The sequence below is a fragment of the Monodon monoceros genome, unplaced genomic scaffold (genome assembly GCF_005190385.1).
Source record: "Monodon monoceros isolate NGI ecotype Baffin Bay Population unplaced genomic scaffold, NGI_Narwhal_1 Super_Scaffold_21, whole genome shotgun sequence".
Taxonomy (NCBI): domain Eukaryota; kingdom Metazoa; phylum Chordata; class Mammalia; order Artiodactyla; family Monodontidae; genus Monodon; species Monodon monoceros.
Window position 1 is genome coordinate 36,883,044 of NW_021703778.1, and position 12,354 is coordinate 36,895,397.

The 12,354-nt window shown below is 52.7% G+C and overlaps 1 protein-coding gene across 9 annotated transcripts in view; it reads left to right on the forward strand.

The window, feature by feature from the left end:
- BLM (BLM RecQ like helicase) overlaps nt 1-12,354 on the forward strand; it is a 123,188-nt gene that overhangs the window by 88,888 nt on the left and 21,946 nt on the right. For 6 of the 9 annotated variants that reach the window (XR_003795878.1, XR_003795880.1, XR_003795879.1 and 3 more), the window contains exons 22-25: nt 99-292; nt 1,618-1,692; nt 2,137-4,942; nt 7,931-8,426. The gene's annotated coding sequence lies outside the window, so the exon portion shown is untranslated. Of the gene's footprint in view, nt 1-98; nt 293-1,617; nt 1,693-2,136; nt 4,943-6,489; nt 6,930-7,930; nt 8,427-12,354 lie in introns of those variants that run through there. The other 3 variants (XR_003795875.1, XR_003795883.1, XR_003795882.1) reach the window with 3 other exon arrangements.

Here is a 12,354-nt window from a genome sequence, read left to right on the forward strand (position 1 = left end):
GAAAGCCCGCGCACAGCAACAAAGACCCAGTGCAGCCAAAAATAATTAATTAGAAAAAAAAAATGTTGGGTTGGAGCAGAGTCTGTTCAATTTCTCAGTCCCCAGGAGCAGCCACAGAAAATGCAAGCAGCCTCCTTCAGTTCAGCCTCCAGCTCCCAGAGAATGCAACCGTATCCATACAGCGCCATCTTAGGAGGACAGAAGCACACGGACTTTCCCTGAACCAAAACTGGGACCTCTGGCAGCTGAAGACAGAGATGGTCATAGCGAAGCCAATCCAGGCTGGGCACTGGTAGGGGTCCTCCATGAGCGCCGAAATCACCACCACCTGGGAGGAGGGGCGGGGACAAATCCACGAAGGAGCTCCAGCCTAGGACCCTTCACTGGCCCACCCTCCCCAGGTACAGGTGGGCCTGAGGGTGGGGGCTCAGGCTCTCCCACCCTCACCGTCACCCCTCTGGAGGGCACAGGAAGGATTAGAATCTGACTCTCCAGCTATATACATACCTTCCCCAGCCCCTCTCCCACCATGAGAACTTGCTCCAGAGAGCTGACAAGTCCTTGCTTATCTCCAGGGACAGGGAACCCACTATCTCACTGGAAGAGAGCAAACATGGAGAGCCCGGTCTATGCTGAGGGCTGTTCAGGCATTTTCACACACAGTAATTCACTTCTTTAATCCTTCCACCAGCCCTGGGAAACAGGCACATATCAGTCTTTTTTTATGCAGAAACTAGAGTTCAGAAAGGTTATGTAATTGCCCAAATCCACACAGCTAGGAAATGGTGGTAATTAGGGTAACATACATCTCAGTTTGCATCTGCTGCCCAGGTGTAATAATTAAGACAGCTCCCTTTCATTCTTGAAAGTGCTCCAGTTTAGAAGATAAATTATAAGGAATCCAGGTCTATGCTCTTTCCCTGAACAATCCAACCTCCTCTCCCAACCCCATTTTTCCAGCCAAAGCCCCAGGGGCTGCCTGCTCAAAACTTCAGGCCCCTGGGGCAGGCCCCAGGGACAGAAGCTGCAGAATTATCAGCCAGCACAGCTAAGCTGTGGTTTTTTATCCAGAAGAGGAAGCGGAGGCTGTGGTCCAGGCCCTCTTGCTCTTCTTAATAAACTGCTTCTCCTCCTACAGCTTGGAGCTGCTCTGAGCCCCTAAGGCCCACCCTGTGCTTACCCTGGCTCTCCTGCTCTGAGCAGCAGCCTGGGTTGGTGGCAGGGGTGAATCTCACCCAAGCCTGTGCCCCCATCCTGACAGAGGCCCCTGAGCAGAGGGACAATGGCCCCTAAGGCCTTTAGTGGAGGCCAGGGTGGAGTCCCCAGGAGGCTCCAGCAGTCACTTCTGACTCAAGGCAGAAATCACGTCCCCCACGTGGCATCACAGACAGGATTTGGAGAAGCAGGCTGGTGGGACGTGCTCGGGGGACCCAAGCCTCTACCGGCCCCTGCTAGGTGCTCCAGGCCATGGGCCCAGCCGCCGTTTGCTAGGAGTCAAGGGCTCAATTTCCACAGTTGTGCCAGACACCACCAGAGCTACTAAGACAAGTACCCTTGGCCTTTAGAAAGCTCCTGCCTTTTAAAAAACACTCACTCTCCTGTTCTCCCCACCTCCAGACCGGCTTTCCTCAGCCAGACCCATGTTCCATGTTGGCAAGAGAAGAAGGAAGAAGGAAACCGAATCCCATAGAGGTTAGAGTGGGCTGCTGGGCCCCTGTTCTGGTTGCGGGGCAGAGGACAGAGGACAGGACAAGAGGCTAGCCGGAAGCCTGAACTTGAGTCCACACAACCAAGTGGTTCTGAGGAAGGGAGGCATTTCCCAACCAGGGAGGAGGGCCTGAGGCCGTGTCCCTACTGCCTGCAGGTGTGGGGGATGGGGTTTTGGTGTCATCACAGCTTGACTGCGTGGTTCCAGCATCCCACAGAGAGTTTGGTGAGCATCAGTAGCCTGGATGGCCCCTCAGCCTACTCAGGGGGCCTCTGTCTATCCCTGTGGGTCCCACACACACGGCCTGTCCTGGTCCCACGTATTCAGCCTCTGCCAGGAGCCTTAAGCTCCCACAGAAGTCGGGCCTCGGCCCCTGCCCAGCTCTGTGTGGGAACAGAGCACACAGGTCCTTGCGTCCCCCTCCACAGGGCAGGTGACTGGATATCCAGACCCGGTGACCTTCACTGCTCTCAGGACAGGTCTGAAACCCCAGCCTGGAAGGAGGCGTGTTTGAGAAACGAGACCTGCGGCCAGAGTCCCTCTCACGGCTAGCACCCCGGAGCTTCCTCCCCAGCGAGGGGCCCCCAAGCCTCTCGTGACCTGGGGAGCAGGGATCCCTGCTAACCTCAAGACGGAAGCACCAACCTCTGCGGTGGCCGTGGTTTGACAGTTACTGCGAGAGCAGGCCTCCCACGCCAGCCCCACGAGCCTACCACTTGCAGGCCACACGTGCCCTGCCACGGGGGACCGCCATCCACTTGTCACCGCCTGGTCCCGGTTCCCAGCCCAGCGGTCCTGCTCCCTTCGCACTCGCTGTGTGACCTTTGCAAGCTCTGTGGCCTTTCTGAGCCTCAACTTCTCATCTGCACGGTAAACGTAGCCGCTGACCCTGCCGCCCGAGCTGGTTGCCAGCACCTCTGGTCAGATGTCCCACAAATGTTTGCTGGGCCAAACACAGAGACCCAGGCATGGCCCTGGCACTCGGCGAGGTCACAGTCAGGGAGGGAAACAGCGATCGCTCACCCCGGGGGAAGGAGAGGAGAAGCAGCATTGGGGTGTGGGGGTGCTGTGGGAGCCCCCAGGGGAGACCTAATCCAGTCCAGAGGGCACAGGAAATGAAGTTTGAGCCTTGGAGAATGAGTAGGAATTCAGAACACGAGAAGGACACCCCAGGGAACCGCAGGGGTAAAGGCTGGAGGTGTGATGGAGCTTGGCCTGAGAGGGGACCTCCCCAGGGTTAAGGACGGGCTGCGGGAGGTGGAGAAGCCATCCCAGATGGTCCTGGCTGAGGAGTGGGACCTGTCCCCAGGGAAGGCTCTGAAGCCAGAGAGACGTGATCCAATTTGCCTTCGAAAAATTACTCTGACCCCAGGGTCAGAAAAGGATTGGAGTGGGTGAGGCCGGACGCCAGCAGACAGGCGGGAGGCTCTTGCTCATCCAGCAAGAGAAGTAGCAGCTCTCAGGGTAGCAAGGTGACAGGAGTCGACAGATCCCACTGGCCAAGGAGGGGACATGGGGCAGGGACAGGGGCTGTTGACATGCTTTGAAGACATCCCTGAGAGATAGCGATCCCACATCAGGCAGACCGACAGTCCTGGCCCTTTCCAGGTAGGAGGACGCTTTGTTGCCGGAGGGGTCAATTTGGGAGCCCCTGGTCCAGGCCCCAGTGCAGCCCCCCTGGGGCCCAGGATCTCCTGCGATGTGTGGGGTATGCATGTGTGTGCGCGTGAGGGTTCTGTCCAGCCCATGTTGCCTCCTCTGAGCTTAGCAAGTAAATCCACAAAGACCACACCAACACCCCACAAAAAAATGCCAACTCTGTGCTAACTTATTTTTTATATTTAAGAGCATGTGATGAATGCTCTGCTTATTGACCTAGAAAGTCATCCACAGCATGTTTTTGAGAAGCCAAACAGAGTCCTACCCCTTTGCTGTAAATCCATGCCACCCTGCTGCCCAGCCTGGGACCCCAGGTCCCTTGTGGGCTGCAGGAAGGGCCATGCCATAAGGCACAGCACTCGGCATTGTATGTCTCTTAAATGACAGCTCAGCTCATTTTTTTTAAAAGGCTACAGAACAACATGGCTAGTAAAGATTTTGTCACTTTACCTGTGTGTGTGTTTGTGTGTGTGTGTGTTTAGATAGAGAGGGTTGCTCACCAAAATATTAACAGTAGTAGAATTGAGATGATTTTTACTTTTCTGAATTGCTTGACTTTTTACAAAAAACTCTATCATTTTTACAATCAGAATAAAGCAAGGGAGAGCCACTCGGCCACCTTGGGGTTTAGCTTTGCTCCAGAAGGGCTGTGGGGTCAGAGCCCCCAGTGGACTAGGAATAGGCTGTGGGCCTGGAGCAAGCACCCCCTCCCAGGGCCAGCCCAGGGCCAGGACCAAGCGAGGCCAGCAGGCGTCAGTGGAGTTGAACTTGCACAGGGTGCTGAGGCTGGAGTGGCCCTGTGGCCTCTAGGCTGGGGACCCCAGGGTCTGGCCATCGCCACTGGGGCCACCCTACCCATTCCTGAGCAGAAGGCAACACTTCCCCACCTGGCCACCCTTCTCACTTCCAGGGGACGAGTGCCCTGTGCTGGGTCACCTGCCTAGGTGCCAATGGGGAGCACAGCAGGAGCTCCAGCTCAAGGAGAGGGTGCCGCACGGGGGAAAGGAGAAGGAGGCCCCAGGTGGCCTGCAAGGACCCCCACCCTACAAGTCCTGCCACTCCTTAGCTGAGGTCTGCACTTTGCCCCAGACCGGGGTTCTGGCTGGAAGGACCTAGCACACAGCAGGTGCCTAATAACGTGTTGGATGAGTGGGTGAAGGGGCCGCTATGAAGGCACCTGCCTAGACGGCCCTCCCCATGAGAGGATGAGATAGGAGGATGGGGACGGGGGCCTGGGGCCCACTGGATCTTAAAATCCCGCTGCCCACTTGGTACTGCCAGGCCTGTGGGGAGGCTCCCCCCCTTACTGCTTCTGTTGGCTTCACCAAGACAAGTGAAAGTTGCCTTCCAGTTGGCCTCAGTATTCACTTAGATTTCCTTTTGTATGTGTGCATTGATGCTTTTGATTATTAGTGTCTTACTCATTCTCAGAAAGCTGGCCGATTTCCCCATTTAGTGATTTTCTGAAGTCCACTCACGTGTGGGGAAGACCAGAATGCATGGAGGACTTGGAATTCAAACTAATCATCGCTACCTGTGCAGAGCTTCATCACAGCTGAGAAGGCAGAAGCCTAGGTCAGTGGTTCTCAAAGGTTCAGCATCTCTGGAGGGCTGGGTAAAACAGTTTCTGGATCAGAAGATCTGGGCTGGGGCCTAAGGGTCTGCATTTCTAACATGCTCCCTGGTGATGCTGAGGCCACCAGCCACCCCGGGCACACTTTTTTTTTCTTTTTGACTGCTTTGGGTCTTTGTTGCTACGCGTGGGCTTTTTCTAGTTGCAGCGAGCGGGGGCTGGTCTTCTTGCCATGTGCGGGCCTCTCATTGCAGTGGCTTCTCTTGTTGCGGAGCACGGGCTCTAAGCACGTGGGCTTCAGTAGTTGTGGCGCGTGGGCTCAGTAGTTGTGGCTCGAGGGCTCTAGAGCGCAGGCTCAGTAGTTGTGGCGCACGGGCTTAGTTGCTCCTTGGCATGTGGGATTTTCCCGGACCAGGGATCAAACCCGTGTTCCCTGCATTGGCAGGCTGATTCTTAACCAATGCGCCACCAGGGAAGTCCCCGGGCCCACATTTTGAGACCTGCCTAGGGCAGAGGAAAGGGCACCAGGGGTCAGCCCTCAGGGCGAATACAAACCTTAGCTGCTGGGAACTTAACTTTGGGCCTTGGGCAAGGCAACCTCTTTCATCCTTGGTTTCCCGCAATGTCAGCCGAGCCTTTAGGGTGGGCCGGAAGCCTCCAGAGGGTGTTTAGGAATGTGCAGGTGGAACAGCCTTGCTTGGTGAGAGCTATTTGCAGGAAGGGGTCTGTTGGCACAGAAAAGCTCCTCCAGCATCCGAGTACGTCTTCAACAGACTCGGCAACAGGGAAGCAGAAGCAGGAACGCTGTTTCCCGCAGGCGCTTTGCAGAGAGCACTGGAGGTAAAGGAAACCTTAAAAGCGTTGGAAAGAGTGTAAGTTGAGATTTCCCAGTCCTTGCCAGCCTATGGAGTCAAATGGGGTCACATGACCTCCCAAATTTGCTGGAGAGCGGAGTTCTGTCTCCCTGCCAAGCCAGGCAAATGCCACTTCATGATACAGTCCACTGGGGATTTGAGATAGGGGGCTTGGGGCACCAGTGTGCTACAGAGGCTTTCCAGAAAACTGTCATTTCAGCATCCACTTAGAGCCTGGTCCCTTTGCCCTGACCCTACAACATCCAAAGCCAAACCTCAGAACAGGATGGGGCCAGTCACCCCGCAGGCTGTGTTTCACCAGTTCATAGCAAGGAAGACTATCAAATGGTTCTGGAGTCAGAGTGCTTGAGGTCACAGGCCAACTGAATCCATTTATTGTGTGACCTTAAGTAAGTTACTTAACTTCTCTTTGCCTGAGAGTGATCATAATAGCATAACCCTGTGGGATTGATTGTTATGAGGGTTTAATGAGATAATGCGTGATCAGCAGGTAGCACACTGCCTGGCACTCACTGAACATGAACTTTTGTTATTGTAGCATAGACCCCCCCCATGTGTCGTCTGTTGCATATATCTGTGCAGAAATTGACTGGCGAATAAACTGGGTGTAGTCCTCACTCAGCTCAGCCATTCTCAACCTGATCCTTTTTTTGAAATTGCTCTCTCAAAAAAAGAAGCCACCACCCGAGAGGGCAGTCCTGGAGAGGATGACTTCACCCCGTCTGCACTGGGCACCTGAGAGCATTGGGATGCTGTCTACGAGAGAGAGCTGCAGACTTTCCAAGAGTATGGGGATACAGGAGAAATCTGGTTATGGCTTGACTAATAAGGTGGAGGCAGAAACACAAGATTCCACTGGATGCATCAGTGCTTGATGCTGGAACGGGAATGGCGTTTTACTGGCTAACCTTGTTGGTCTGATAGAGAAGGAAATGAGGGAAACTGGGAGAAAATGAAGATCTTGAAGAATATGGCTTGAGATCACTAAAAGAATAGGAGGCAAAATTTGGTTTCTCTAATACTTCTGAAATGGATTACTCTCCTTCTGCAATACAGCTTTCTGGAAGTATTATAGAGAAAGAAGGTTTATCTAACATTATGTTGAACGTAGAAGACTTTTGGGGGCTTCCCTGGTGGCTCAGTGGTTAAGAATCTACCTGCCAATGCAGGAGACACGGGTTCGAGCCCTGGTCCAGGAAGATCCCACATGCTGCTGAGCAACTAAGCCCGTGTGCCACAACTACTGAGCCTGCGCTCTAGAGCCCGAGAGCCACAACTACTGAACCCACGTGCCAGAACTACTGAAGCCCGTGCGCCTAGAGCCCATGCTCCACAACAAGAGAAGCCACTGCAATGAGAAGCCTGCACACCACAGTGAAGAGTAGCCCCCGCTCACCGCAACTAGAGAAAAGCCCACGTGCAGCAATGAAGACCCAATGCAACCAAAAATTAATTAATTAATTGATTTTTTCTTTAAGTTATAAAAAAAGAAGCCTTTTTGAATCCTTCCACGAAGCTGTCTGGATTTCATATTTGTATTGACAAAGGAACTTTTGATGCCATAAGCCTTAATCCTGACAATGCAATTGAGAAGAGGAAGCAACATGTGAAATCTCTCTCCAGGGTGAGAGAATAAACCTGACACAGAAAATACAAGTGCAAGTAAATGTTTAGTAAGTACACAGGATGCACATGTTGAATAGATAAAGTGAGTTGGTAAAAAAAAAATCATGAGCATGTAAGTGGTTGGGTTTTAGAGATCAACCAAGAATAATTTAAAATTTTCTTTTGTATTTGAGATGTAAATATTTTTCTTTCTGATTAAAAAAAAATTCCTGTAACTGCCGAACCATTAAAAACTTTAAAGCAGTAAATGAATCTACAAAAAGCAAAAAAAAAAAAAAAAAAAAAAAAAGCTTCCTTCAGGCATGGACACATCCAGCTATCTAATCGTCATAAGCAACCAGATTCTGGGTTCTGGAAATTGGCAGACAGCACCTCCTAACATAGGAGGTCTCAATACAGACTCTAGGAACCCCTGGAAGACCCAGGGATGGATGTCAGAGGGCGTATAAACCTCTAAATTGTATGTACTCTTTTTGTATGTCTGTGCAGATTTCTGGGAGGAGGGCCACGACTTTCTTCAGATGGTCAAAGAGGCCAGCACCCCTAAAAAGTTAAGAGACCCTGCCTCAGAGAGACTGAAGAAGGCCTCAGCAGGCTCCCTGGACAGTACAGCTCCTCCCAGGAGCACACAGGGGCTCCCTGAAACCAAGACCCAGGACTGAGCTAGCTCTGCACCTCCTTACCTGAGAGCCAAGCCTTCTCCAAAGTGAGGAGAGGACTCGACACTACAAAATGGGGAGAAAAAATTAGGAATTGTGAACACCAGGCAAAAAAGCCTGATGACAGTTCGCCATAATGACCAGCTGCCTGCAATCTGGTGGGGGAGACAAGCCTTGGGGAAGAGGAAGGGAGCTGCCCCATCACAGACCAAGCAGATGGTGTGCTCGGCAGGGTGGCCGGGACAGCTGGAGGATCGGGCATGGAGAGGTGTACAGAGTCCATGGTGCAGCTCAGACTAAAACAGTCGAAAGAGCTGCAGAACAGGGTGAGTGCAGGCTCTGGGGCATATCAGCCACGTGAGCCCTTAGCTTCCCTTAGCCTCGCTTTCTCATCTGAAAAATGGGATTTGGTGGGATGGTGGTAGATACCTGGCCTGTCTCCTTCTGGGCTTGCTGTAGAGCCAAGAAGCCCGTGCATGTTGTGATGGGTTCAAGGTCAGCTGCAGCAGCAGCTGGGGCCTGGGTGGCCTGAGTCTGAATCCCAAATTGGCACTTCCTCCCTGGGCGCTCCTGTGTCTAATGGGGTCAGGATGGTCCTGCCACAGGCTCGCTTCCTGGACTTCCCAGAGCATGGCAAGCGGTGGGCAAGCCGTGGCCACCGTCCTCATTCACACACTCAGCGGGACACCCTCGGGGGCTGCTGTCAGCCCCCCCTGTTTTGGTAAGAGCTGTGCAAACAGAGGGCTGGGATTGAACAACAGAGAGGAATCCAGGTGGGGGTGGGAGAGGAGGAGGAGGGGGCGTTTAGCAAGGAAAGAGCAGAAATGGCCCAGAGAGAAAAGCAGTTGCAGCTTTATTATGGGGAAGGATGAGATTCCTTTTCCCCATCTCCTCACAAAAATACTCCAATCAAGTATTTCTTGTTTCCCTGTGGAATGGATCTATTCCGAGCTCAGCAGCTCCATTACAGGAAGCCCGCGCTTCCCATGCCTTTACAGGAATCCACCCTTACCGCAACCTGTGAGAGGGTCCTGCTAGTCCCTGAGGCAGCTGAGCCCTGAAACCAGGCAGGTGTTGGGCCCGGGATTCTCCTCAGGCTGCCTGATGTCACCAGGCTGGTGGGGCAGGACGAGAACAGGCCAGGGGCTGACAACACCCAGGACACGCTGAGAGCTCGACCCAGCTGCCCAGAGGCTCCTGGCCCATCCTTTTTTTTTTGACCAAGTCCCACAGCATGCAGGATCTTCCCTGACAGGGACTGAACCCACACCCCTGCAGTGGAAGCGCAGAGTCTTAACCACTGGACCTCCAGGGAAGTCCCTGGCCCATCCTCTTGATGGAGGGTCAAGCTGCACTGCCCTGTCCTGGCCCATACTGCTCCTGCAGCCCCTTCCCTGGGCAGGTGGGGGACCCTCCCAGAAAGGCCTGACCGACCCTTCTTTAGCCTTGATCCCAGATTCCCCACCTATTCGGATGCTGCTTCCTCACCAGGACAACTCAACCTGCCACCTGGCCCAAGGTCCTGACCAGGTCCTGGCCTGGTGATGAGAGCGTGGCTATGGGACAGTGGGTGAATGGGGTGAGGCAGGCATGAGGGGAAGTGGGGTCACTCCTCCTGGGAGGGCTTGGATTGGTGGTGTGCCTCCTGGCCTGGCCCCCGTCCCCAGTGACGCTCCGGACCGAATTTCCCCAGGGGAAGGGCCACAACCATATATTCTCTTCAAGGCCCCAAGATGGGAAGTGAGCTGCTCATGCCACAGGCAGAGACCTTCCTGCTCTCTGAGGTTGGCTACCCTGATCCCGAGGCCCCATATCTGGGGTTGGAATTTCCAGTTCTTCAAACCTGTCTGTTCAGTTCTTCAAACCTGTTGCTGACTTGCTACGTGACCTTGGGCAAGTCACTTCCCTCTCTGGGCCTCAGAATCCTCACCAATAGAATGAATGATCCAATATGCCCACCCACTAGGACATTCCAAAACTATGAAATGTTCATAGCCATGTGATTTTACATAATCAGAGACACATTCCTTTAATCTGACAAAAATGTAGATGGCCCTGGTAAATGACTCAGCAGTCCTCAACCCTGACCTGTACACCCACATCACTTGGGATGGGAAGGGAGAGGTCCCACCCAGACCCACAGAATCCAAGTCTCTGGGCCTCTAGGCCTCTGGGTGGGCAGGACCTGGAGATTTGCATTTGTTAAGAGGCTGCCTAGGAGAGGATTTCAGACTTTAGAAGGCAGACTGAGGGGAGAACACAGACTCTCCCTACCCCAGTACCTGACAAAGTGAGCAACAACGACAAGTTATGAAGAGAATGAGCCGACAATCTCCAGAGCAGTGGCCTCCAGGGCCCTCTGTCCTCACGAATCCTGGGCTGCCTGGGACATGGGAGTAGGACACAGGCCTGACTGGCTGGGCAGAGGGGGTCTGGGGTGCAGGGTATGTGAGGGATGGCAGGAAACAGAAGACCTGTGCCCCCAGCAAGGGTGGCCTCGGTGTGGGGAGTCTCCCCCAGCCCCTGCACATTTGGGCTCCCAAAAAGCAGACTAAAAACAACACAGCTCTCGAAACCGTCTTTCTGGGGGAAGGCAGCCTGGTTCCCATGTGAGAAGTGGTGGAGTTGCTAAATTAACTGAACAAGATGAAAAGAACTCACAAGGCCACCCTGCCAACTGCCAGGAAGGGGAAGGAAATCTTATGAGGGCACGGCTGGGAGGGGATGGGGCTGAGGATCAAAGGCAGCTTCCCTGAAACTAATAGCTTCAGGAGAGAGAAGAGTTAATGAGAAGATGAGTCGGATATAAAAAGAGCACAGAGGAGAGATGATTAAAAAATAGCATCGGGGCTTCCCTGGTGACGTAGTGGTTAAGAATCCACCTGCCAATGCAGGGGACACGGGTTCGAGCCCTGGTCCGGGAAGATCCCACATGCCGTGGAGCAGATAAGCCCTTGCGCCACAACTACTGAGCCTGCACTCTAGAGCCCGCGAGCCACAGCTACTGAAGCCTGTGTGCCTAGAGCCTGTGCTCCACAACAAGAGAAGCCACCCCAATGAGAAGCCTGCGCACCGCAACAAAGAGCAACCCCCGCTCGCTGCAACTAGAGAAAGCCCGCGCGCAGCAACGAAGACCCAACGCAGCCAAAAATAAGTTAATTAATTTAAAATATATATATATATAGCATCAGGAGATGCAAAGAGAGCTTGAAGAGGAAAGGACACACACTAAGGACCCAAGCAGGACCACTGCACATCTAAAAATGGAGTTGCAACACAGGGCCCAGGTCTGAAAAGCAAATTCATGGCACAGAGAGAAACTTGAACTAGTCACAGTGAATTCAGAGAAAGAGGACACATAAATTCAAACAACTAAAGAGAAGATGATCATTATGGAACACAGACCTTCCCACCTCAGAGGTCTTGGAGTCCCTGAAGTAGATTATCCAACAGCTAAAGCAAAAGAATGTTTAGAGAAACTCTCCCTGAAACAAAGGGAGAACCCACTGTTTTGATTGAAAGGGTACAAGAGGGATTCAGACTGATCGACACCGGGAGCACACTGAATCCAGTGGAGTTGCTGGACTTTAAGGATAAAGAAAACAACCCTTCAGGCACCCATGAGGAAAAACCAAGTCAACAATGAGGGGAGAGAAAAATCAGTCTGGCCTCATGAAAAGAAAATAAAAATGGAGTCAGTATTGCTAAGGGAGCTCTCTAAAATGGAGCCGGAGGCCACTGAGGGAGTGTGACTTAAGCACGCCTCAGCCCAGATGGAATCTTCTCGTCTTAACACAGGCATCCAGAACATCTGTCCAATGTCCCAGAAACTCCAGATACTTATTGGACCCTTACCCTCAAATAATTCATGACAGCCAATCCCTTAAGGACAAATATTTCCTTTCTTGCGTCAGTACAGCCTCGTGGCTTTTGCCTTTACAAGCCCCTGACTCTTCCTCTCCCCTGGAACACTTTTTTGGTTTTACCCAAGTCTGTGTCTCCTGACTTAAAATCCTTAAGACCCCAAATAAACTCTTTCCTTATTTGTAGCCTTGTGAGGGTTGTTTTTTTTTGTTTTTTTTTTTTTTTTTGGTTGACAGCCTCAGATTTTTCCACAGCAACATTCAGGACCAGAAGACAAGGGAGCTGAGTGTTCGAAGTGGTATGGAAAGGGGGAAACCAAGAATTTGACACCTAGTGAGGTTGTTTGGATTCGTAGACAACATGGAAAGGGCCGAGGAAAATCGCACCCTT